The sequence below is a fragment of the Pinus tabuliformis genome, chromosome 9 (assembly GCF_031772625.1).
Source record: "Pinus tabuliformis cultivar Carrire ecotype Pingquan chromosome 9, CPIR1, whole genome shotgun sequence".
Lineage (NCBI taxonomy): Eukaryota > Viridiplantae > Streptophyta > Pinopsida > Pinales > Pinaceae > Pinus > Pinus tabuliformis.
In genome coordinates this window covers 353,199,906-353,224,613 of record NC_142307.1, presented here as the reverse complement: position 1 = coordinate 353,224,613, position 24,708 = coordinate 353,199,906, and positions in this window count along the sequence as shown.

The window sequence follows — 24,708 nt, the reverse complement described above, 5'->3', positions numbered from 1 at the left end:
CCTCCTTTCTATATATAGGAGTCCAAGGGGTTATAACATAATCAGAGTCGACATAACAATAATAATGTAAGGGCACAATAATAACAATAGTGGGCTTCTATGGGGCACAATAGTAACAATATGGGCACTACATGGGTACATCAATATAATAAGTGGGTTGTACTAATAACAATAAGGGGTTACACTAGTAGTATAGGGGTCTAACATGCCCCTCTCCTTCAAAAAGCGTTGTCCTCAACGCTTGAGTAGTTCTTGATGCTTCTGTATAAAATTATTTTCCTCCCATGCGGAATCTTCAGTGGGTAAGTTCTTCCACTTGATGAGATACTCTGAAATTGATCGATTTCGTAGCTGTCGGTTTCTTGTTTCTGTGACTGCTCCCGGTTCCAATATGATTTTTCCTTCCTCTTCAATTTCTGGCAATATTGTTTGAATTGGGATCTTTTGCAACTTTTGAATAAGTGGCCATACTTTTTCGGCCTTCTTCCCTTCATCCCTTGCTTCATTTATCCAATCTGGTTGGACAATAGAAATAGCACAAAACAATTCTTTCACATCCTCATCCTTGAAGAGTCTTCCCATTCGGTAAGGTCGCCATTTTTTAAGCGCATGTAGTATTGCCAACATTTCCTTCTCATAAATAGCTTGCTTGAGATGTAGCAGTAAAAATACCCAATCACCTACGTCAAAACATTTTTCACTACAATGTTGATCTACTTGTTGTTTCATTTGATTTTGCACCGAAGTGGTGTTATCCTTTATAATTTGAAGAACTTGTTGTTAATGCTCAATGTGATCTTTCACTGCTTGAACCTTTTTCTTCTTGATATGTCCTTCTATCTCTGGAGTTTGAGGAGTGGTAATTTCTTCCAATCCTTTACAAGATATGGTCAGATTCATTTCTTGATGCTCAATGTGATCTTTCACTTCTTGAACATTTTTCTTCTTGATATGTCCTTCTATCTTGATAGTTTGAGGAGTGGTAATTCTTGCTAATGCTTTACAAGATATGGTCTGATTCATTTCTTCTTTCTCTGGGGTGGGGTCCTGGCATATATCTTCTTCTTTCGATGTTTCTTGATCATTTTCTTCCTCCTCTTCATACTCTATGTAAAATAATTTCTTCTCAGCACACTTATGACCTTTAGTGCATTTGCTATCACAATTGTAACAAAGCCCTTTTTCTCTTTTTTCTTCCAATTGTTGTGGTGTAACCCTTTTAGGTTGTGGAAGGCTAGGAGAAACAACACTTCCATCTTTATAGTTGTGAGGGGTATGCTTCCTGGTTTCCATAATTTTTCTTTCCAATATGTCACAAAGCCCTTTTACTCTCTCCAACTGTTGTGGTGTTTCTCTAAAGGAGGTGTTGCTCTTTGTATCCTCATAATGTGCTATCATTTCCTCCGTGAAAATTGACCACGTAACAAGTTGTTTACGAGAACAAAGCCCTTTATACCATAAAAATTGATCCGGTTCTAAATATGAAGATGCAATACATACCTTTTTAATAGTGGTACACCATGTAGATCAAAATATTGCTCCATATGAAATATCCAATTTACCGGATCCTTGCCATCAAACTTCCTCATCTTGCTTTTTCTTGATTTTAGGACCTTGATCTTGAAATGACTGTAACTCTGTACTTTCAAAAATTTAAGTTATGAAATTGCTATTTGTAGTAGCCCTCTGTATCCTCCTTCCAATGCCACCAGTCTGATCCAACTTGGATTCTCCAAGAAAGAGTTATGCACAATCTCCCGTAGTGACCTGATTATAGACTAGTTCAGTAGAGCAAACTTGTATGAAGTGCCACGTGTCACTGTTTCAACCTTTGACTCTGAAACATATATAAAAGAAAACTACAGTCCCTCCTCTTTTTGTACCTTCTTACGAAATTTCAATCTGATGCTCAGAAAGAAAGTTATGATGATTTTCCCCAGGTCACCTGTTTTGAGTGTAATTCAGGAGTCTGAAAAAAGACCAACTTCCTCATATCATATCTCCGAAAATATCACACGAAAATATTTTATATTTGGACCCAAGGTTCAGCGCGATTTTGTCTCAAATGGGTTTTTTTTGCGGCTTCTAAAACGTCACAGAAAAAAAGTTATAGCGAAAATTCCACGATGACCTGTTTGGATCAGCGAAACCCTAGAATCCAAAGCTCTAATACCAAATGTTATGAAACCAGCTCAAGAAAAGATAGAAAAGATAGATCAACGCCTTATAATTCAGCCTCTTCGAGGGGGAAACCTCCTTTACATTACATAAATGAACAATTCTTGGATGATACAAATGAAAAGACCTCCTTTCTATATATAGGAGTCCAAGGGGTTATAACATAATCAGAGTCGACATAACAATAATAATGTAAGGGTACAATAATAACAATAGTGGGCTTCTATGGGGAACAATAGTAACAATATGGGCACTATATGGGTACATCAATATAATAAGTGGGTTGTACTAATAACAATAAGGGGTTACACTAGTAGTATAGGGGCCTAACAGTGTCTTATGACGGTGGCTTCTCCTCCACAATCGGACACCCATACTCGCCTGAATCAGTATCCTCTGCCTACTTGCCACCCATATTGTCATATGTCTCTCTGGCTTCAACCTGACCTCCTTTGGCTGCATTGGTGGCTTTGCCGCTCGAAGCCTTTGGTCTGCTGGTAGTCGATTGATCCTTGGCCTCCTGCTGTTTGCTGGCGCTCGACATCTTCTGTACATGGTCGAGGGGCGGTTGAACCAAGTTCTTCGCTAGGCTATGTTCTGGATCATTGTGCATACCAGCTTCCTCCCTGAAATCCACCAAAATAGTGGCTGTAACAACAGGTTTGTCCATGGAGCAAAGGAAACAAAATTGAGAGGACTGGGTGGCAGCACTTAGAATGGATGTCTAGGTGGCCCCATCAGCGCGATGAGTCGCACCAAGATGAGCTCGTCCTCCTCCACTATGGGTTACCGGATGACTGCCATGGAAATAGGAAGTGGATGGGCTGGGGGGCGGGGAAGGCGAAGGGGAAGTCGATGCAGAGGGAAGTGGCAAAGGGGGATTGATGGCTCTTTCGTAGCTACCTCCGCACCTGCTTCACATGCGGTGACGATGTCTCATCATATTGCTCTGAGTGGGGTGCTGTAGTGAGGAGTGTGCCGAAATGGTCAAGTTACAGACTCGAAGCTGGACAAGGGTAGTAGATTTAACACTGTGAATGATAGGGGGATTCAAATCAGGGACAGAGACAGGGGCCGAGGCATAAAAATTCAAGGTGCAGTAAATAAGTGGGAGAAGTGAATACCATTTCCCAGGTCAACATAGCTGAGAAGCCTGCAACGCCGCCCTATTGCAGTGTGAGATCTTGGCTCTGTTGCAGGAGGGTGGCAAGAGCAATTCAGAGGCAAAATGGAGGTCTGCTGAGGGCTTGGAGCCATGATATTAAGCTTACAGGGAAGGTCTCAATCCGCGCAACGGATTAATGGAGCCGGTTGAGAGGCAAAGTCCTACCTTAAATTCCCAAAGGTGAGAGCGCAGAAGGCCATGTGGCTCGGCCACCTGCCAGACTGGCGTCGCATCCGCATTAACTCATCTTCAACCACCCGCATCCGAGGGTGCTGCATCATTTTGCACCAGTGCAATACAGTCCTGTTGATGAATGTCATCTTTTATAATGTCGAGCGAACCTGAGTATAGTGTTCGATCACTGGCCACCCCTAAATTTGCCAAGAGGTCGGCCACTTTGTTGCCATCTCTCTTGATGTGTTTGAAGGTGATTGCTCTATTGGTTGCAAGCCATTGTTCAATGTGTTGTAAACGTGCTGCTAATCTCCAACTGCAGGACAACTTGTGTATTGGAGTTCCCTGTATAATTTGATTGGCCATATTGATGAGAATTTGAGAGTCTCCTTCAATTATTAAGGGAAAGAAGCCATGTTTCTGAGCTAGATGAAGACCTTGCCACAATCCTTCCAGTTCTGCGGAATTGTTTGTGTCCCATCCTATTGTGCCTAGGAAATCAACAAGGGTTTGCCATTGTGATCCCTGAAAATTCCTCCATGTACGGCCTTTCCTGGATTTCCTTTAGAAGCACCATCAAAATTTAATTGGGTGATTCCTGGTGGCGAAGGGAGCCATTTACTGGAAGTTTGGTGAAGTGGGAAGGATCTATTGGGATGCTTTTGAGTCTGGATGATCCTAAGATTCCAATTCTGCTAGATGATCCACTCTTGTGGAGAGGTGGGAAAATCATCATCACTCCAAGTTTGGAGCGCTAGTGTTTCCTGAAGGTTGTTGCAGAAATTGCTCCAGATGATCTCTATGGGAGTGGTTTGATTCTTGAAGATACGTTGATTCCTTTCCTTCCATATAGTCCATATGAGGAGGCCTGGAACGATTCTCCATAAGGAGTTTAGCAGGTGACTCTTGTACGGATTTTTAGCCCAGTTGCGGATGGTTTTGGTAACGTCTTCTTTGACTCTACCATCTTTTTGACATTTGAAACTTGTTTTTTCCCAAATTTTGTTTGCCAACTAATAGGAGTCCATGAGATGCTGTATGGTTTCCTCCTGTTGCTTGTAGTTGGAGCACCTTCAGGGTCTGTGGAATTTTTTTTTCCTAAGGTTGTCCCATGTGAGAATTCTTTTGTGACATAACAACCATAGGAATGTGGAAATCTTGGGCCATATTTTAGGAGATGAAACTTTGTCCCAGAGAGGGTCCTTGTTATTCTGAGTATTAATCAGAAGGTTGTACGCCTCTTATGTGGTGAAAGTCCCACGTGGTTTGTATCCCCATTATAGGATGTCCTTTTTTCCAGAGAACCTGATTTTCTTATTGGTAAGCTTTATGTCCAATTCCTTGCACATTAAATTTTTTCCTTGCCTAATGATGTGCTCTGCTTTTTTCCATTGTCTATAACCCTGATTGATGGTGGGAGTCCACTACTGATTAACCATTTTACCTTGATGAGCATCCCCGTCCTCTGTTTGTGGAAGTGTGATTATGTTGTTGAGCCTGGGTCTTTACTGCCAAGAATCCATCCAGTAGCAGGCATTGTTGTCATTTCTTATTTCCCAGAAACTATGCTGATGGATCATGTTCTGTGTTGTTTAGCTGCATTCCAGATAAGGGAGCCCTTTTCCATTTCTGTGAGTCTAATCAAGTCATCTGTCAGTCTGTTTTTAGCATATTTAGTAGCCCTTAGGATCGCCCAGGGTGTGTGCAGAGTTGAAAGCCACTTCCACCAGATTCTTGCTCCCATGACTACATTACTGTGTTGAGGATCCCGAAGACCAATACCCCCAAGATATTTTGGGAGGCAAACTGTTGCCCACTTGACCAATGCCCATTTTCGATTATGTCCAGAAGATCCCCATAAAAATTTCCTTTGAAGATCTTTGATTTTTTTTAGCACCCATTTAGACGCTGCCAGAACAGAGAAGAGATAAAGAGGCATATACTGTAGGATAGCCTTGATTAGAATTAGTTGACTTGCTATGTTGAGGGCCCTAAAAGTCCAGATGTGAGGCGAGATTCAAGTTTGTCTAGGAGTAATTTCCAAGAGGTGTGCTTAAGAGAAGATTTAGTTAAGGGGCATTGAGGTACTGGGAGGGGAGAGAGGCAACAGAAAATCCTAGAATGAGGGCTATAGATTTTTGTGTTATAGCGGGAGTATGAAAAAAGAATATTTGGGATTTAACAGTGTTGATGCTAGCTCCTGAGGCTGCTGAGAAATCATCAAGAAGGGACTTGAATTTTCAAGCTTCTTGGACCGAAGGATGCCCAAATAACATGTTATCATCCACAACTTATTGTTGGGTGATGGCATGGGAATTATGAAGGGATATTCCTCTAAGTTGTTGCTCATGGAGAGCATGCTTAATGATACTACCCAACCCTTCAGCCATGAGAACAAAGAGAAAGGGGGAGAGGGGATCTCCTTGATGGATACCTCTAGAGGGTTGAAAGGGGGATGAAGGAATTCCGTTAACAAGAATGGAGAAGAAAGTAGAGGAGATTAAGCTCATAACCCATCATACCTAGGCAGGTGAGAAACCAAAGGCTATCAGCATTTTTTGAGTGTACATCCAACTCAATTTATCAAAAGCTTTTGAGAGGTCGATTTTAAGAAGCATACCTACTTTTTTGTGGTACTTGAGTGAGTGGATGATCTCATGGGTGAGGATGATGCCGTCTATGATTTGCCTTCCTTCCACATAGCCTGATTGTTCTGACGAGATGAGCAGGGGAAGCAACAGCTTCAATCGGGAAGCAATAACTTTAGATATGATTTTGTAGATGATGTTGCAAAGGGCTATAGGCCTAAATTTGTTCGGAGTATTAGAATGTTACTCTTTGGGGATTAGAGTAATGAATGTTGCATTTAAGGAGGGGAGAATCCAGTGGAGGGTTCTTGATTCTTCCACTACCTGCCAGACTTCATCTTTGATAACATCCTAGAATCTATGAAAGAAGTTGGAGGTAAAACCATCTAGACCAGGTGCTTTTCCTTCCTTGAGTTCTTGCATAGCTGATTCAACTTCCTATAAGGAGATCAGATGAAGGAGCAATTGATTGTGTTCATCTGTTATCACTTTCGAGATGTGTGGGAGAATATTTTTAATTGCTGGATGTCTGTTGATATGAGGTTCTTGATGGACTGATTTGAAGTGCTTGAGGAGTTCTTTTTCAATATCCTCATGTTCTTCCAATCAATCTCCCTGCTTATTTTGAATCTGGGTGATTTTTTTGTGCATTCGCCTTTGTATAGCGGTGCGATGAAAGAATTTTGTATTCCTCTCGTCCTCCTTTAACTATCTTATTCAGGATTTTTGTTTCCATAGGATTTCCTCTTGCTTTTCTCTTTCTGTAATCTATGTCTGAAGGTTCTTTTCCTGTTCTAAGAGATCTTCATTCCTTCCATCAGTTATGATGGATTGCTGGATTTTCTCCATTTCTTGAGCTAGGGCTCTTTGAGCATTGAAAATGTTCCCAAAGGTGGCGTGGTTCCATTGCGTAATGTGCGCTTTGAGGAATTTAAGCTTTTGTTGGAATTGAAACATTTTGGAGCCTGCTGGGGGACGGAAACTTTTCTACGTAGTCTGAACTAGATCATTGAAATTTGGATGTGTCCACTAGAATGATTCAAAGCGGAAGGGTCTTCGAGTGGAATTTTCGGGTCTTTGCCATTAAAGCGAAATGGGCCAATGGTCCGATCCTGAAAGTGGCAAAATTGAGGCTGAAAGGTCTCCTCCCAGGTGGATAGCATTATCGGAAATCAGGAATCTATCTAGCCAAGAAGCAATCTGTTGGGGACCAGATCTTTTGTTATTCCAAGTATAGATTCCATTGTTGAAAGGCAGGTCAATTAGCTAGTTGCTTTGAATGAACTCCTTGAAGTGCTAACTTTCATTATCCAGTCTGATTCAGCCTCCTCTTTTTTCCTCTAATTTGGTGATCATATTGAAGTCACCCCCCCTTATCCAAAGTGGATGAATCCGGGTGGAGTTGAGCAGCTTGAGCATGTCTAGAATTGTTGACTTGTTTATAGCTTCCTGTGGAAAATAAACATTGGTGAGGTGACCATGCACATTGGTCCCTATGACATTTAAGGTAGCTTGTATGAAGTGATGGGTTACATGGAAGTCCGTGAGTGCAATGGTCTGTGGATTCCATGCTATTGCAATTCCTCCAGAGGCTCCTATAGTATCCACTACTATTGTGTGGCTACATGGTCAGGCTTTTGAGAGAATGGTGCTGAGAAAAGTACTATTACATTTCGTTTCTTGCATGAAAAAAATATGAGGTTTCTCCTGTTGTATCATGTTTTTTATAATTCTGTATTTCCCATGGCTTTTTAACCCTCTTAAATTCCATAATGTGAGCTTCATGGTTCAGGATTGGGGAGCAACTTGTAGTACTTTGTTAATTTAGAATATCTACCACATTCCACCAACATTTCCCCAATGAGGATGGTTCTTTGTAGATCTGTCTTTCTCCCCCTTTTCTTGGTATCCTTGGGCAGCTTCTTTCCATCCCATTGACTTCCTGGTTGAATTCCTAAAGATCGTTGCTAATGTGCTCTAGATAGGATGACCTCTAGACTTTCTAGCTGTCTTGCCAGGATTTTATCAAATTCTTTCCTCTTGCATGCTTGCTCAAGGCCAAATATGTCCAGATCTCCTAAGTCAATACTTTCAGGCTCTTCTTCCATTTGCTTGGGTTCACTACTCTCTGCCAGGATGTCAACTGCAAGCTTGGGATCAATCAGAAAGGTATCGATGTCCATACCATTAGGTTTCCAGGCCGAATCTTTAATGGAAGAGGAGATGGGGAGAACTTGGGTTCGCTCGGGGATTTGGGCAGGAATTGAATCAGTATGAAGGGTGGCAGAGGGAGTTTTGGGAAGCTCATCAGAGTGCATGGTGGGTTCAGAGACCATTGAGGTAGGTTGAGCTAGGATATCGAAGCTATTGCTAGTAATGGGAATAGAATTGCTGGCAGGGGGAGTTTTGGGTTGTGAAGCAGGTTTTTTATGGTTCCTTTTTCGAGAGTTCACTTTTGTAAAGCCATCTGAATCAGGTTGTCTTGGGGAGGCATTGGAAGATGGATTTGCATTAAGCGGACAATCTCAGAATAGATGTCCATGGGCGTGACATTTCCTACATCTGAAGGGGACATGTTCATAATCTATGGTTTGAATCCACTCAAAATCATCATGAAATAGACTTACCGAGTTCGAAAGAGCGTTTTTTAGATGCATGTAGACACAGATGCGGGCGTAGGAGGTATACCTTCCGAGTTTTGTTTCTTCTGTAATTTTAATGAACTCTCCCAGGCTGTTTCCAAGGTCTCTTAGTGATTCTTCATCCCAATATTCCAACGGCAAGGAATATAACCGGATCTAGACTGGTGCCGAGCTCAAATCTTCTTTGTCCAAACTGAATCTTTCGATCCAATCACGCAAATATAGACCTACAACATTGAATAAATAAGGGTCGCCATCAATGACCTTGTTTTAGTCTTCGATACAGTTGAATAGCACTATAAAAAACCCCTTTGGTCCCAGATGTAGATTGATGTGCCCTTTTGGTTTCCATTTGGATTTAGTCCATCCCTGTAAGGCTTTCTCTGTTGGCCAGAACCCAATAAATTTCCCGATGAGTGCATGATCTTTCATGAACTAGATTTGGGTGTTGATTCATTGACTGGGAAGTTCAATATTTGGTCGTTCTGCTACTATAGGTTTGCAAGTTGCAGGGGTTACTTTGGGCACTTCATCATCTCCTGCAGTGTTATGTTGTTTGTCCTGGGGTGTAGTTTCTATTTCCTGTGGTCCATTCTTTATATCATGATTATTCTGATTTGCCTGCGTTTTCGAGGCAGAGGCCTTGTCAAATCTAATCTTGGCCTGTAGCTCAGTGTTCACCATGGGGGGAGGCTCAGAGTCCTCCCCCAACAAGGTTGTCATTGAGGTTGTACTAATGATTGGTGTGTGTAGTCGTCAAAGGTTTCAGAGTTGATGATTCAAGGGCGTCGTGCTCAGAGCAGAGCTCCGTTGCAGAGTCAGAGTAAACCCTAGGTCACCATGTTGAAAGCTTCGCCGAGTCCCTCCTATAAAAAATATTCTAATCTCATTAATAATTTTCTTTTATTATTAATAGAATTATTAAATATTTATTAGTATTGTTTGGTCAAACCTCTATAACTTATTTTATTAATAATTTATTATATTTTGTTATTAAGTTCTTCTCACCTTCTTTTCATAAATATTATGTCAAGAGATTATATTATTATAATTTAGAATAGTTTATTATTAATCTAATATTTTTATTAATTTTTCTCATTTTATTATTAATCCAACATTTTTATTAACCTTTTTTTTTATAGTATATTTATAATCTTATTATTTCATTAAATAATTATTCCATTTATTAATACCTTAATATTGTCTGTATTCAAGCTTCTGTGATCCATAATGAATTAAACAAAGTCTTTCAGTAGAAATCATATGAGAGAATTTTTTTGGCCGACGTGTTTCGAACCAAAAAGTGTGGTTCATCATCAGGACCAAATGATGAACCACACTTGTTGTTTCGAAACGCGTCAGCCAAAAAAATTCTCTTATGTGATTTCTACTGAAAGACTTTGTTTAATACCTTAATATTTTATTTTTTATCTATCCTTTAATCAAACTTTAAATAATTTATTTTTATTTTCATATTTTATTATTAAAAATTTTAAGTCAAAATTTCTATTACTTATATTTTTATATTTTTAATTCTTTTAAATGTTCATATCAATGATTTTTTTAATTCTTTTAAATGTTGATATCAATTTTCATATTACTATGGTGAGCACCTCTCACATTTTTTATAATCTTCTGGCACTCTATCCCTGATGATAAATAATGAGTCATTCTAATTGATTTACCATTCATGGAACCATGAATAAAGAATTTGATGGAGTATTTAAAATTAAAGAAAAAACGTTTTAATAAATATAAATTTTTCAAACTAAACAACTCATATTTACCATTTTAATAATTTTGAGAAAACAATAGACCACCGAGTGAAGGAAACCCCTCATAGTCATGGTAGTATGAGGAAAACACTAGGTAGAATTTGGTGTGGAAAAGTGAGTTGTCATGGATGTAGGACATATTTGATGTGTGTTAGAGGGGGGTCAGGTGTCCTATGCAAAGGAAACTATTGCAACAGGTTGAAGTGACCCTATTATTGTATTGACTCTTAACATGCTTCCTGCAAGTTTCATTCACCATAGGACCATATATATTATTACATGTAATATAATATTATACAATGCATGAATATTAAGTTTCAAAATTATGGATATTAATATTATATTATATAATAGAGAGAGAGAGAGAGGGTTGGAGGGGGGGAGAGAGGTAGGGAAGAAGAAATATAGAGAGAGAGAGACAGAGGGAGTGACAAGGAAGAGGTAGAGAGAGAGGAGAGTGAGAGGGAGAGAAGGGGAAGAGAGAAAGAGGGAGAGAGAGAGAGAGAGATGGAGAGAGTGTGTGTATGTTTGGAGGGTGATATAGATAGAAAAAGAAGGAGAGACGAAGGGAAATACAGATATAGATGGAGGGGGGAGAGAGAGAAGAAGAGACATGAAAAGAGAGGGAGGGAGGGTCAAAGAGATAGATATATATGGAGAGAGAGTATGTGTGCATTTGGGGGGGTGATATAGAGAGTCAAATAAGAAGAGATGGAGGTAGATATAGATATAGACGGGGAGGAGAGGAAAGAAGATACAGAACGAGAGAGAGAGGGAGAGAAGGTGAATAGAGAGAAGGAGAGAGAGAGGGAGAGAAAGTTAAGAGAGAGAGAGACTAGGGGAAGAGAGAGATAGACAGATGGAAAGGAAGAGGGACTGAGAGATATATAGATAGATATGGAGAGAGAATATGTATGTATGGGGGTGAGATAGAGAGACAAACAAAGAGATGTGAAAGGAGATACAGATATAGATGGAGGGGGGATAGAGGGAAGAAGAGAGAGATAAAGAGAGGGAAGGAGGGAGAGATAGAGAAATATGGGAGAGAGAGCATTTGTGTCTGAGGGGTGAGATAGAGAGACAAATAACAATAGATGGAGAAATATATTGATATAGATGGTAGGAGAAGAGAGAGCAAAGAAGATAGAAACAAAGGGAGGGAGGTAGACAAACTCTTTCATGTTACGTATATTTTACTTTTTCACTAAAATAGATGCATTGATTTTAGTGGATATGTTGGTTCCTAATTATATTTGATTGATTGCACATGATGAATTTATTTCAATGTAGTTGTGGATTTCTAATCCTATTTGAATTCTTGCGCTAGATGAATTTATTTCAGTGTGGATGTTGATTTCTAATCCTATTTTATTTCTTACTCTATATGAATTGATTTCTAATCCTATTTGATTGCTTGCATTAGAGGGAAAGAGACAGAATTTGGTTTATGAATATTTTGGTTTTTCATTGAAATAGATGCATTAATTTCAGTGTACATGTTAATTCCTAATCTTGTTTGATTGATTGCAGAGGATGCATTGATTTTAGTATAGTTGTTGATTCTTAATCTTATTTGATTGTTTGCACTAGATGCATTGATTTCATTATAGTTATTGGTTTCTAATCCTATTTTATTTCTTGCACTAGATGAATTGGTTTTAGTGTAGATGTTGATTTATAATCATATTTGATTGCTTTCACTACATGCACTGGTTTCAATGTAGATGTTGGTTTATAATTCTATTTGATTATTTTCACTAGATGCATTGATTTCAATGTAGTTCTTGAGTTCTAATCCTATTTGACTCCTTGCACTAGATGCATTGATTTCAGTCTAGATGTTGATTTCTAATCCTATTTGATTGCTTGCACTAGATGCATTGATTTCAGTGTAGATGTTGATTTACGATTTGATGTAACTAGATGTATGGTGTACATTAATTTAAAAGTAATTAGATTAATAGTGTGTATTGATTTCAGTGTAAGCACACAAAAATTATTGACGATGTGCATTGATTTTTGTGTTACAGTAATTCAAAAAAAAGGCTCAAATTTTTATCTTAAATCAAATGTTCACTTACTTGAAATGTTTGCTACTTGAGATTGTAAACTATTTCTAATTGAATACATTCTTATTTTCCCATTTTCCATCATTCAACATTGTTAGTCACTTTGCATTCAAATGAAGTAATAGAAAACAAATACAGTTGAAAATTACTTTGGTTTTAACACTCCATAAGTCACAATGATTAACTTTGGAGAAATCTAATATTAATATTGAGGATAAAGAGAGAGAATGTATGATGTTTACTACAATATCTCAAGTTAAATATTTGAATGGCATACAATTTTAACTGCCCTTTTCATATGATCAATATGAAAAGATGGAAAAACTAACAGGTGTGTCAATAAGAACAGTAGAAGAAATTATTTTTAGATTGATCACAATGAATGCCATTTGTAATTGACTACATTCTAATTATTCACATTCTCTATCATTCAACACTGCTACATTGTCACTTTGCATTCAAAAAATTTATTTCATAATTTTTCATCATTCAAGTTATTAACTATGTCTATCATCTCAACAAACTGAGGTAACTAAGAAAATTTAAAACTAAAATAAAATTACCAGATTAATTTTAGAAATATTTAGCATATTTAAAATGATATAAATAATTAGATGTTCAGCAAATTTGGTGTGATCGTGCACAATTGAAACAAGGTTAGATTCATCTTAACCCATCATCTATCAAGCATCAAGAGGGATCAAATATATCAAGGTGATACAAACGTTTCCTCAAGTTTTACACTCAAAAAATAGGTTTTCACTTTGAGAGATTTGATCCCTCTTATCTCTTGATAGATTCGGGGTTTAGATGGATCTAGGTCAGTTTATTTCCACCCCTAGTATGGTGATATGACATAATAATTATAACACATCAAAATATTCCAAGACAATATAATTTTGGGATGGAAAAAAACTCCTAAATGTAATTCGACTTCACACACAATGCATAAAGTGACCTTCACATCACCTTCACATTTATCATGCATATTCAGATTCTAGTACAACTTCACACACAATAAGGTTCACACTACCTTCACATTCAAAGTACCCATTTAAATCCGTCTTATACCTAATTATAAACACCCCCCTCTCCCTATATCTATATTTTACTGTCATATTAAAAACACTCTTTAACCCCTATATACCTAATTATAAACCCCCCTCCAATATCTATATTATACTCTTATATTAAAAATACCCTTCGCACCCTATATAATAGGCAATACATCACTCCCATTTTTAGAATTTAAACCCCTAATATAAAGTCACTTGACATAATGTTGCCTACTTAGTAAACCCTATGAGAGGGGACCAGTTAATGCAAATTAATTTAAATTGTACTTTTTGAAAAACATGCGATTACAAGCTTGCAGGGCTTTCTCAAAAGCTTTCTTTATAAATAATAATAAAAAAATAATATAGTTTTAATATCATTACTATGCCAGATACCAAATTGGTGTATAAGAACTATTGATTTGCGAAAGAAGAGATGCACCTCCATATAACAATTTGATTGCATACTCTACCCCTCTCTAACTTTAAACCTATAACCTTTTAAAATAACTTAATATAAAGAAATGGAAATACAAATTATATAAATAATAAACAAGAAAAAAAATGTTATCAAATCGAGTATCTATGTTTTCACACCAACTCACCATGTTATATGTAAACTTTTGGATATCAGCTCTATGCAAAATTTTTGGTTGTCCAATGTTTTAGGTGGACTCGTCACCCATCATCAGCAACATAAATAACCATAGTGGATTGGGAAAGAGTGTCAAGGGGGTTATAAATAATGTTAGAGGTTTCTGTATTCAAGCTTCTGTGATCCATAATGAATTAAGCAAAGTCTTTCGTTAGAAATCACATAAGAGAAATTTTTGGCTGACATGTTTCAAACCAACAAGTGTGGTTCATCATGAAGACTAGATGAAGAGGCAGACCATGGCAAAGGCTTAAATAGAGAGCAATGTAGAGACATAATTTCAAGTAACGGCTATATTTGAACAATAATATTTAAATTATGATATTAATTTATTAATATAATAAAGACAAATATTATTAAGTAACGATTAGTTTTCGAAGAATAATATTAAAATAATGATATTTGTTTATTAATTTATTAAAAATATTAATAGGTAACGGCTATATTAAATGGCTAGTTTTTGAAAAATAATATTTAAATTTATTTATTTAAATCAAATATTACTAGTTTTTGAAAATAATATTTAAATTATGATATTAGTTTATTAATTTATTAAAAACAAATATTAATAAGTAACCACTATATCAAACAGCTAGTTTTCGAAAAATAATATTTAAATTAATTTATTAAAAAAATGTCAAACTCTAAACAAGGAGGGAAGTCAAAAATTATAAAAACGACTCAAGACTCTAATAGAAATGCGTCAACCAAAAATTTCTCTTATGTGATTTCCACCGAAAGACTTTGCTTAATTTTAGAGGTGTTGACTTGATATCAACATTCAAAAGAATTAAAATTAAAATTAAAAATCAAAAGATAGAAGTTTTGACGTAGATTTTTTTTTGTAAATCATGTTTTTCATTCACACGGAAATATTAAACAACGTAAACTTCGAAATGGGAACTATAAACTTAAAAGGAGAACTCTAGCCAAAAACCCCAAAAAAACATGAAAAATCAAATGGAAAATGAAAAAGTCTTGATGCTAGAATAAAGCTTTTTATTTTATAGGATAAATTTTCAACATGTTTTAAAACTGGCAGTGAAAACCATTCTTTTTGTGCAAAAAACACAGTAAAAATGAAAAGTGTTGAAGTGTTGATGTTGAAATAACGTCTCTTTTTTTTTTAATTTTCAACATTTTGAAATAATGGCGTAAAATATTTTATTATGACTCGCGAAAAACATTAAAATTTCAAAAGAATAATGAAAACATATATTTAAAAATAAAAACAACAATTGAAAAAAAAAACAAACAAACAAACAAACAAAAACAAAAAAGTTAAAAAAATAAATAAATAAAAATATATATTAAAAAAACATAAAATTAAAAAAAAAAGACAAAAAAATTGAAAATATAGAAAAGACAACAAAAAAAAAGAAAAAAAAAAAATCAAACATAAAAATATAAAAAAATGATAACAAAATTAATCTAAAAAACACAACAACAAAAAATCAATCATATAAATACTAAAAAAGAAAAACAAAATTAACCTATAAAAGATAAAAATATAAAGAAATAAATAATAGCAAAAACATTTTTTCAAAAAGCATGATGAAAGAAAAAAAAAATAATGAAAGAAACAAAATAAAATTCAAATTAAAAAAAAAAAAAAAAAAATGATAATTATTATAAAAACAAATTAAAAAAAAATTGTGCTCTTGAGGCCCTTGGATTGAGCCTGCCCAAGGGCTCGAGGAGACACGGCCCTAAGCGGGTGGAGTTGCGTGCAGCTTCGCCCACCCAGGGTCACGGCCCCTCAAGCCCTTAGGAGGGATCTGTTTGATTAAGAGAATCGGACAAAGCCCACCCAGGGGCCCAAGGGCCCTCGACCTTGGGCGGGCAGAGCCGCAGCATGCATTTTCGTCCACCCAGGGCTAATGGCCCTTGGGCCCCTAGGCAGGTTCGCCAGTTCTCATAATCGGCGAGCCCACCCAAGGCATGAGGGCCCTCGACCCTGGGTGAGCGAAGCTACTATGAGCAGCTTCACCCGCCCAGGTCTGAGGGCCCTCGGGCGCCTAAGTGGGCTCGTTGATTCAAAGAATTAGCGAGCCTGCCCATGGTCGCGGCTCCTCGGGCCCCTAGGTAGGCTCATTCCAATTTTGAAAATCAAATTGAGCCCGCTCAAAAAGAAAGGCCCAAAGGCATAATTTTTTTTTTAATCTTATATAGCAATTTATTAATTTAAAATATCTTTTATATTAATTTTTTTTTAAATACACATCAAAAAATATAAACAAAATCTTATTTCTTTAACCAAAAAAAAATTAACAAAATACCACATATGCAACTTAAAAATGCTTCTTTAATTTCATGCTATGAATACTTTTAATTTTTTTTTTTGAATTAGCTCGTGTGTTTAATCCCTTTAATTTTAAAACAACTCACGTCATGATATCATCTACATCAACCATTTTAAAATGCTTTTTTAAGAATGCTTCCTTTTATATACATATATATCAATATATTTTTTTTTAGGCTGTGGTTCACGGACACCCTAGTCAACGAGTGGGTCCACAGAAATATCTGGGCTAATTCGACCCGAAGGGAATCTAGCCCCGCGGCCCACTAGTAAGGCCTGACCCCAAGGGCCTACTAGCAAGGCCTGACACCAAGGGCTTCGGGGAGATTGGACCCTATGACCTCCTGATGGCGAGGCACTGATTTTGACCAACTGAGCTAACCCTTGGGGCTACATATATATTAATATTATTGTTTAGATATATATATATATATATATATATATATATATATATATATATATATATATATATAATTTTCTTTCTTGTTTATTTCCTTTGATTTATCAAAGGCTCAAAATGTATACTTAAGTAAAGTATGGATTTTTATTAATTATGTAATAGTTACTCTAAGAGTTTAAATTTTTCAAAAATTATATATATATTAAAAAATATTTTTAATATATTAATTTTATTTTTTTCAACTAGTTTGTGTGGTTATTTCTTTTAATTTTTATACAACTCACATCATGATATCATTATGATATCATCGACATCAACAATTTAAGAATGTTTTCTTTTACTACCCGGTAAGGCGTTCTCTACATCCCTAAATGCCATCTTGCACCGTCGGGATCTGTTGTTAGACGATTAAAGCATTCTTAGCCATCGGATGATGTCATAATCATCTCTCTGACTTGATGGATGATCTTCCCCGATGAACCATATCGCAATTAATCAACAGGCATGGTATACTTGCTATCAAACTACTTTTAACTCTTTCTACTTTAATTGTTTCTTTCCTTCTCAAAACGCTAATGGAATCAAAATTCATCCTGTAAGTCTTGCAACTCCCGTGGATTTACTATTTTCTGTATCTGTCTACTAACACGTTTGCTTCAGTTTGTCCACTGAAATATATTCTGCATAAACAGTTTTAGTTCATTCAATATATCCTCTGCTTATATAATAAATGCTTGATGGTCAAGTCATAAGGATCATTCATTATTTCAACATGATTACAAGGACTAGCACTGGAGGATTGAAACATAAATCAGTCTGACTAAACCGGTATCTTCTTGTATTACAGGATGGCATCACGGTGTTAGCTCCCATAACGGTCGTCGATTATTTGGAAACTGTCTGCCGCCTAGTTAGCTCCCTTTACGACCGCCGATTACGGAAATTGTCTGCACTGATTACTTTCTTGTTGGGAGCTCCTGGAGTGGTCCATTACTCCCTCTGCAGTTCTCTACCATGTTCTGTGGAACACTTGACACATAGCCAACAAAAGCTTGATGGAAGGTTGCTATAAATACTTTTGTTTGGTCCCCAAGCTCACCACTCAACCCCTTTAGCCTTACACCATCAAATTAGAGTGAGCAGAGCTTGGAAGTGCCACACGGATGAGAGATTTTGGGTGAATTTTTGTAAATCTAAGGGCGGCGTTTGCAAAGCTGTGTTTGGGATTCTATGGTCTGAATTACAGTGAAGGAGAGCCACGGAATTAGTCCACGCCTTAATGGGCATTATAAGTTTGAGATATCGGCCTCCATTTATTTGTAGTAGGTGCCCAAATTGAAGATTTTAGTATTTCCTTGATTAACTACAAAATTGGGTGCTTTTTCGGCAGAAATTCTGTGCCATAAAGCAGATCTTTTAGCATAAATTCTGTCAATCTGTAACTGCTTCAGCTTAGGATTGAATTGCAGCTCATGGGCTACGTGGATTACTGGTTTTGATTGAGCCAACGCCATCGTAAACACATCAGAAAACAAAAAAATGGAAGTGGACTGCCTCAAGCATAGCAGAAAGTTTGGTATTGGAGTGTGAGTAGCATCAATGGCCGAAGGTATGATTTATTGGGTATTAAAATTTTTTTCGATTATTTTAAGTGTTTTTTCCGCATTATAGAATCGTTATTATGCTTACATTTGGTATTAGAGTCATTTTTATCTCTCCCTTAGTGTTTATAGACATGCTATATTTGGCTAAATGCCATATTTTGAGAATTTTCTGAATTAAGGCATTTATTTGGAAATATGTCTATTTTTGCTCAATTTTTATGCTTATAATATTTATTTGGTTTAATTATATGCAATTTGGATAATTGTTGTGCAAATTTATTAATATGTTTATATTTAATTTGCATGAATTGATTATTTATGTTCTAATTAAAACATGCTATTTTGGATGAGTATACGAGACCCATTGTTGAATGTTATGCATGAATATTATAGTTTTATTTATGCAAATTATCATTGTTCTCATATCAAGCTAATTTTATGCATAAAAGAAATAAAAGAAATAATGTCTAGTGATCCGTATAATTTTTAATTGATTAGAGAATAGCCACAACATCTCTAACTATATATATATATATATATATATATATATATATATATATATATATATATATATATATATATATATTGATTAGGATCACATAAAGAATATTTAGACATTAATTGTATTAGATATAATAAATTTTTTCCCATAGAAATTTTTATTATATTTATATATCTTCCTTTCGACCACCCCATTCTGCTATGGGTTATGGAGTGTCGTCAACTCTCGTTTAATTCCTTATGCTGCACAAAAGTCCTTAAACTATTGGGAGACATACTGTCCACCATTGTCGCTACGCAAGACCCTTATTTTCTTTCCAGATTCTTTCTCTGCCAAGGCTTTGAACTCACAAAACCTTGAGAAGGTTTCATCCTTCTTCTGCATAAAGTAGATCCAACATCTACGAGAAAAATCATCAATAAAAATAACATAGTACCTTTATTTAGCGGTGGAGGCTGTAGAGAATGGTCCACACACATCTGTATGAACTCACTCCAGGATTGCTCTAGCTCTACTGTCTTGATCCTGAAAGGAAGATTTCGCATACTTACCCAAGGTACAACCTTTGCATGTATCCACTTGCTCTAATTTTCCCTTGGGAAGTCCGGTAGAAATCTGTTGCATGATCTTCAAGGCTCCATGGTGCAAGTGGCCCAATCTTCTATGCCATAGCTCGCCAACATCTTCGCTCTGTACCAACTCTGCTTTGGAACTCAATGCAGCACAGTCGTCTACCTCCAGCTTGTAAATATTCTTTACTCGAATCCCAATCATCTTGGTCTGTCAAGTGCCGATATGCCTCAGGAATGCCTTTCCTTTACTAAAGACTACATCATAGCCTTTATCTTCCATCATAGCGACGAACACAAGATTCTTCTTCAGACCAGGCACATACTTTACATCAGTCGAGGTGAGAGGAGCTCCATGCTCCCTCTGAAACACAACCGTACCTTCACCTGAAACACGATACTTTCCATCATCACGCATCTTGATCCACATTTGGAGGTTCTTCTCCTCCAAGGTACTGAAAAGATTCTTGTCATTAGTCATGTGGCATGAAGCTCCACTATCCAGGTACCAAACACATCCCACCATCGATGAAACCATGCATGCGATGAGGGTGAAATCCAATTCGAATTGTGAGGCCAATGCCTCACCATCTGATCCCTTCGAGGATCCCTTCTTGGGTTTCTTCTGTGGACAATTTGTAGCATAATGGCCCACCTCATGACAATGAAAGCATCTCACTTTCGATTTGTCAATCTTCTTCCCACGATGGGAAGAACTAGATTTTCAATGGGATGCCTTCCCTTTCCCTTTCCTCGTCTTACTCGCTAAGGCTATATTTTCTTCATCATCTTGCTTTGATGAAGATCCATCTTTGGTGCTTCTTCTTATCTTCTCCTGCATCAAATATGACTAAAGTCGTTCCCAATCTGGTAGTTTCTCTCTTCCATTTACCGAGTTTTGGTAGCTATGCTAACTCTTAGGAAGACCGAGGAGAGCAAGACTCACCGTGTCATCATCATCTGTCATGATCCCTACACTTCCAAGCTCATCCCTGAAAGTGGTGAGCTTGTTCAGATATGTAGAGATCATGTCGCCCTTTTCACACTTGATTTTCCAAAGCTTGTCTTTCAGCGCTAGCTTCCTCTAATTGCTACTATTCTGATATAGATCCTTAAATGTTTTCCACATTGAAAATGTAGACTCAAGACAATGTGGTCTCGAACTCCCTCTAGAAGAATCCTCCTCGCTCTAGCCACACATTTCTTCCATTCCGCTAATTCTTGGGCATTAGCAGCTGCTAGCTTGGGGACTTCTTGATCAATGAAGTCCTTCAAACCATTGTCCTCTAATACCGCTTCCATGCAATCCTTCCTGGCTATATAATTTGAGTTGCCATCAAGGGCATACTCGAGTCTCAAACCGTTGAACCATTGGTGAAATTTGAGATTTGATAAGAATTCGATTTCTATAATCAGAAACTTTAAACTTTGAACTTCTCCCCTCTTTATATACTATTATCCACTTTGATCACCTTTGATCCGATACCATGTAGAATTTCCCACTGTAGATCACCAGATAATGTAATATACTAAAGCAAAATACTTGATCTAATTCTACAAACAAACTTGAGGAAGCTTAATCGATTTTGAGCAAGATTAAATAGAACACATATAACAGAGAATGAGAAATCAATCACACATGAACACAGAAGAATACTCTAGGGAAAGCCTCAGCTAAAAACCATGATCTTTGTATTATCATACAAGTGGAAATATGTTTGGATTACACAAAGGTTTAGCTCACAAGCTATCCAGCTCTCGGTACAATCCCTCAATGCTGCTTATAGACTGAATAGACACAACATATGCCTTCCTCCAGTCCTCCAAGCCTCCTATTTCCTTGCGCAGTTTCTCCTACGTCCTCTGGCTGCCACCTGTGTGAATTAACCTCTCACACAACTCACCAAACTCAGAAGTAACTGCACCATCTCCAAGGAATGAATTCTTTCTGCATGCAAGAGATATCCTCAATGGAATATTCCTGCAACTGATAGTACATTGTCCCATGATCTGATCTCAACTGAGTCTCTAACTAAAATGACATGCATGATTTATTTATGAGAGAATATTCAGTTATCTAAATTACAGTAGTTACATGCAGGCATGCATTAACTAACTGAACTCACAATCAGTTCCACAAACTGTTGGAACTAATCTAATTGGACTTAACTTAGTTAATTGAGCTAACTAATTAGAAGTCAAATTACAACTCATCTTGGTCTCCTAAATCAAGGGATAACTTCCTCAATCAAAGGGAAAATTGTTGCATGTCTTCACATAGACTTCATGTTTGATTTTCTCCAACTAATTAACTCAAGATAAATTAATTAATTATCTTTCGAACAGCTACTAAGATCAAATTCGAATTTTAATTCTCAATTTTAGTTTAGGGACTAACTAAAATTTGAATGTATCTCGACATGATATTTATAGCAGTGCTATTTTTAGCACTTCTATATTTAGCATTTCTTGTTGCTATTTTCAACATTTTAGCCAACAATGATCGAATTTGAAGGTAAAATTCTTGACCAAGCTGTGTCTATTTTGATTGACCCTGGGGCTACTTTGAGTTACGTTAGCCCTAAGATTGTGGAACAATGTAAATTACAAGCAGAAAAGTTTAAAAACTCATGGTTGGTACAACTAGCCACAGGAGCCAAAAGAAGAGTTTTGGCCAAAGTTAGTAATTGCCCGCTAGAACTAGCTAATCAGTCCATCATGGTAGATTTGAATGTATTACCATTAGGATCTTACGATGTCCTTATTGGTATGGACTAGTTAGAAAAACATTGGTCCCTTATTAACTGCAAAACTAAGACCATTAATTTTCAGGATGACAAGGGAGAAAGACAAGAAATGCAAGGCATACAGAAGCCTCTGCAAATAAGACCGGTAATAGCCTCCCAATTAGAAAAATGCATCAAAAAATGTTGCTATATTTTCACCATATAGGTAGGTTATGTTGACTCTAAGGAGAAATCTGCTACTTTAGAGAATATACTGGTGATACAAAAATTTCCAAATGTCTTCCGTGAAGAAATCTTGGGTTTACTTCCAAAAAGAGACATATATTTTACCATTGAGCTAATTCCAGGAGCTGCCCTAGTCTCCCGAGCCCCTTACCGCATGAGTGTACCTGAATTAACAAAATTAAAAATGCAACTACAGGAGCTGCTAGATAAGAAGTATATTCGACCTAGTGTGTCTCCTTGGGGAGCTCTAATATTGTTCGTTAAGAAGAAAGATGGAACGTTGTGAATGTGTATGGACTACCGTCAGTTAAACAAACTGACCATTAAAAATAAATATCCCTTACCTCGCATAGACGAACTATTTGACCAAGTTAAGGGGGCAACCATCTTCTCCAAGATTGATCTCTGATCAGGCTATCATCAAATCCAGATAAAGGAGGAGGATATAGCAAAAACTGCATTCAGAACTCGTTATGGGCATTATGAGTTCGTAGTGCTACCTTTTGGACTAACTAACGCACCCACGATTTTCATGTGTCTCATGAATAACATATTCAATCAATACCTGGACAAGTTTGGGTTAATCTTTATTAAGGACATATTGATCTACTCTCGGAGCATTGAAGAACATAAGGAGCATCTCTGCATTGTTCTTCAAGTTCTAAGAGAACACTAGTTGTATGCCAAATGCAACAAGTGTGACTTCTTCAAGGAACAAATCCAATACTTGGGACATATTATCACTAAGGAGGGAATCGTGGTAGACCCAGAGAAAATAAAAACCATCATGGAATGGTTGATACCAAAGGATGTGGTAGACATAAGATCATTCATGGGTCTAGCGGGATATTATAGGCGATTCATGGAAGGTTTCTCTAGGGTGGCATACCCTATTACCTCTCTGCAAAAGAAGGGAAGGGCCTTTAAATGGACCCCTGACTGCTAAAGGAATTTTGACCAGCTAAAACATTTACTCACCACTGCCCCAATTTTGAGTATTATTGTTCCTAACAAAGAGTATGTGGTATGTAGGGATGCTAGCAAGGAAGGGGTAGGTGGCGTACTAACATAAGAAGGCAGGGTTATAGCCTATGAGTCAAGAAAGCTCAAAGAATACGAGAAAAAGTACTCTGCATATGACTTGGAGTTAACAGCAGTGATTCACGCCTTGAAAATGTGGTGACACTACTTATTGGGCAAGAGATTTTTTCTATTAACAGATCATCACAGCCTGACAAGCTATTTCAAACAGCCCACATTAAATGCTAGGCAAGCTCGATGCGTTGATTTCCTAAGCGAATTTGATTTTGAAATCAAACATTTGAAAGGAAAGGAAAATCAGGTTGCGGATGCCCTAAGTCGAAAGGTAAATTTCTTATATGAAATTTCTTTTAGTGAGTCATGCACTACTTTCTATGAGCAGATTCATGAAATAGCTATGTAAGATTTAGTATATAAACATTTGTGGTATCAAGAAAAAGTAGTAAACAACCATGAACAGCAAATGGGATACGAAGTTACTCCAAGTGAACTGATTTATAGAAAAAGGCTATATGTACCTAACCAAAAATTGCTTAAAGATCTAATTTTAGATGAATATCATAAAAGTCCTTATGCAGGGCACCCAGGGTATCAGAAAATGATTTCTGTCCTTAGAAAGGAATTCTTTTGGCCCGGAATGAAGAAAGAAGTAGAAAAATATTTAGGACGTTGTTTGGAGTGCCAGCAGATAAAAGTAGAGCACCAACACCCAGCAAGGTTGCTTCACCCACTGCCTATTCCTGAATGGAAGTGGGAGACTATATCTATTGATTTCATCATAGGCTTACCTAGATCAAAAAAATTAAACGACTCTATCATGGTGGTTGTAGATAAGTTGAGAAAATCTGCCCATTTTATACCCGTTCAATCTACTTATAAAGTGGTACAAATTGCTAATATTTTCATGCAAAATATTTTTAAATTGCACAGCCTACCCAAGATGATCATTTCTAACCAAGATGTGAAATTTACATTATCTTTTTGGAAGGCCTTGCTTGAGGGGTTGGCCACTCAACT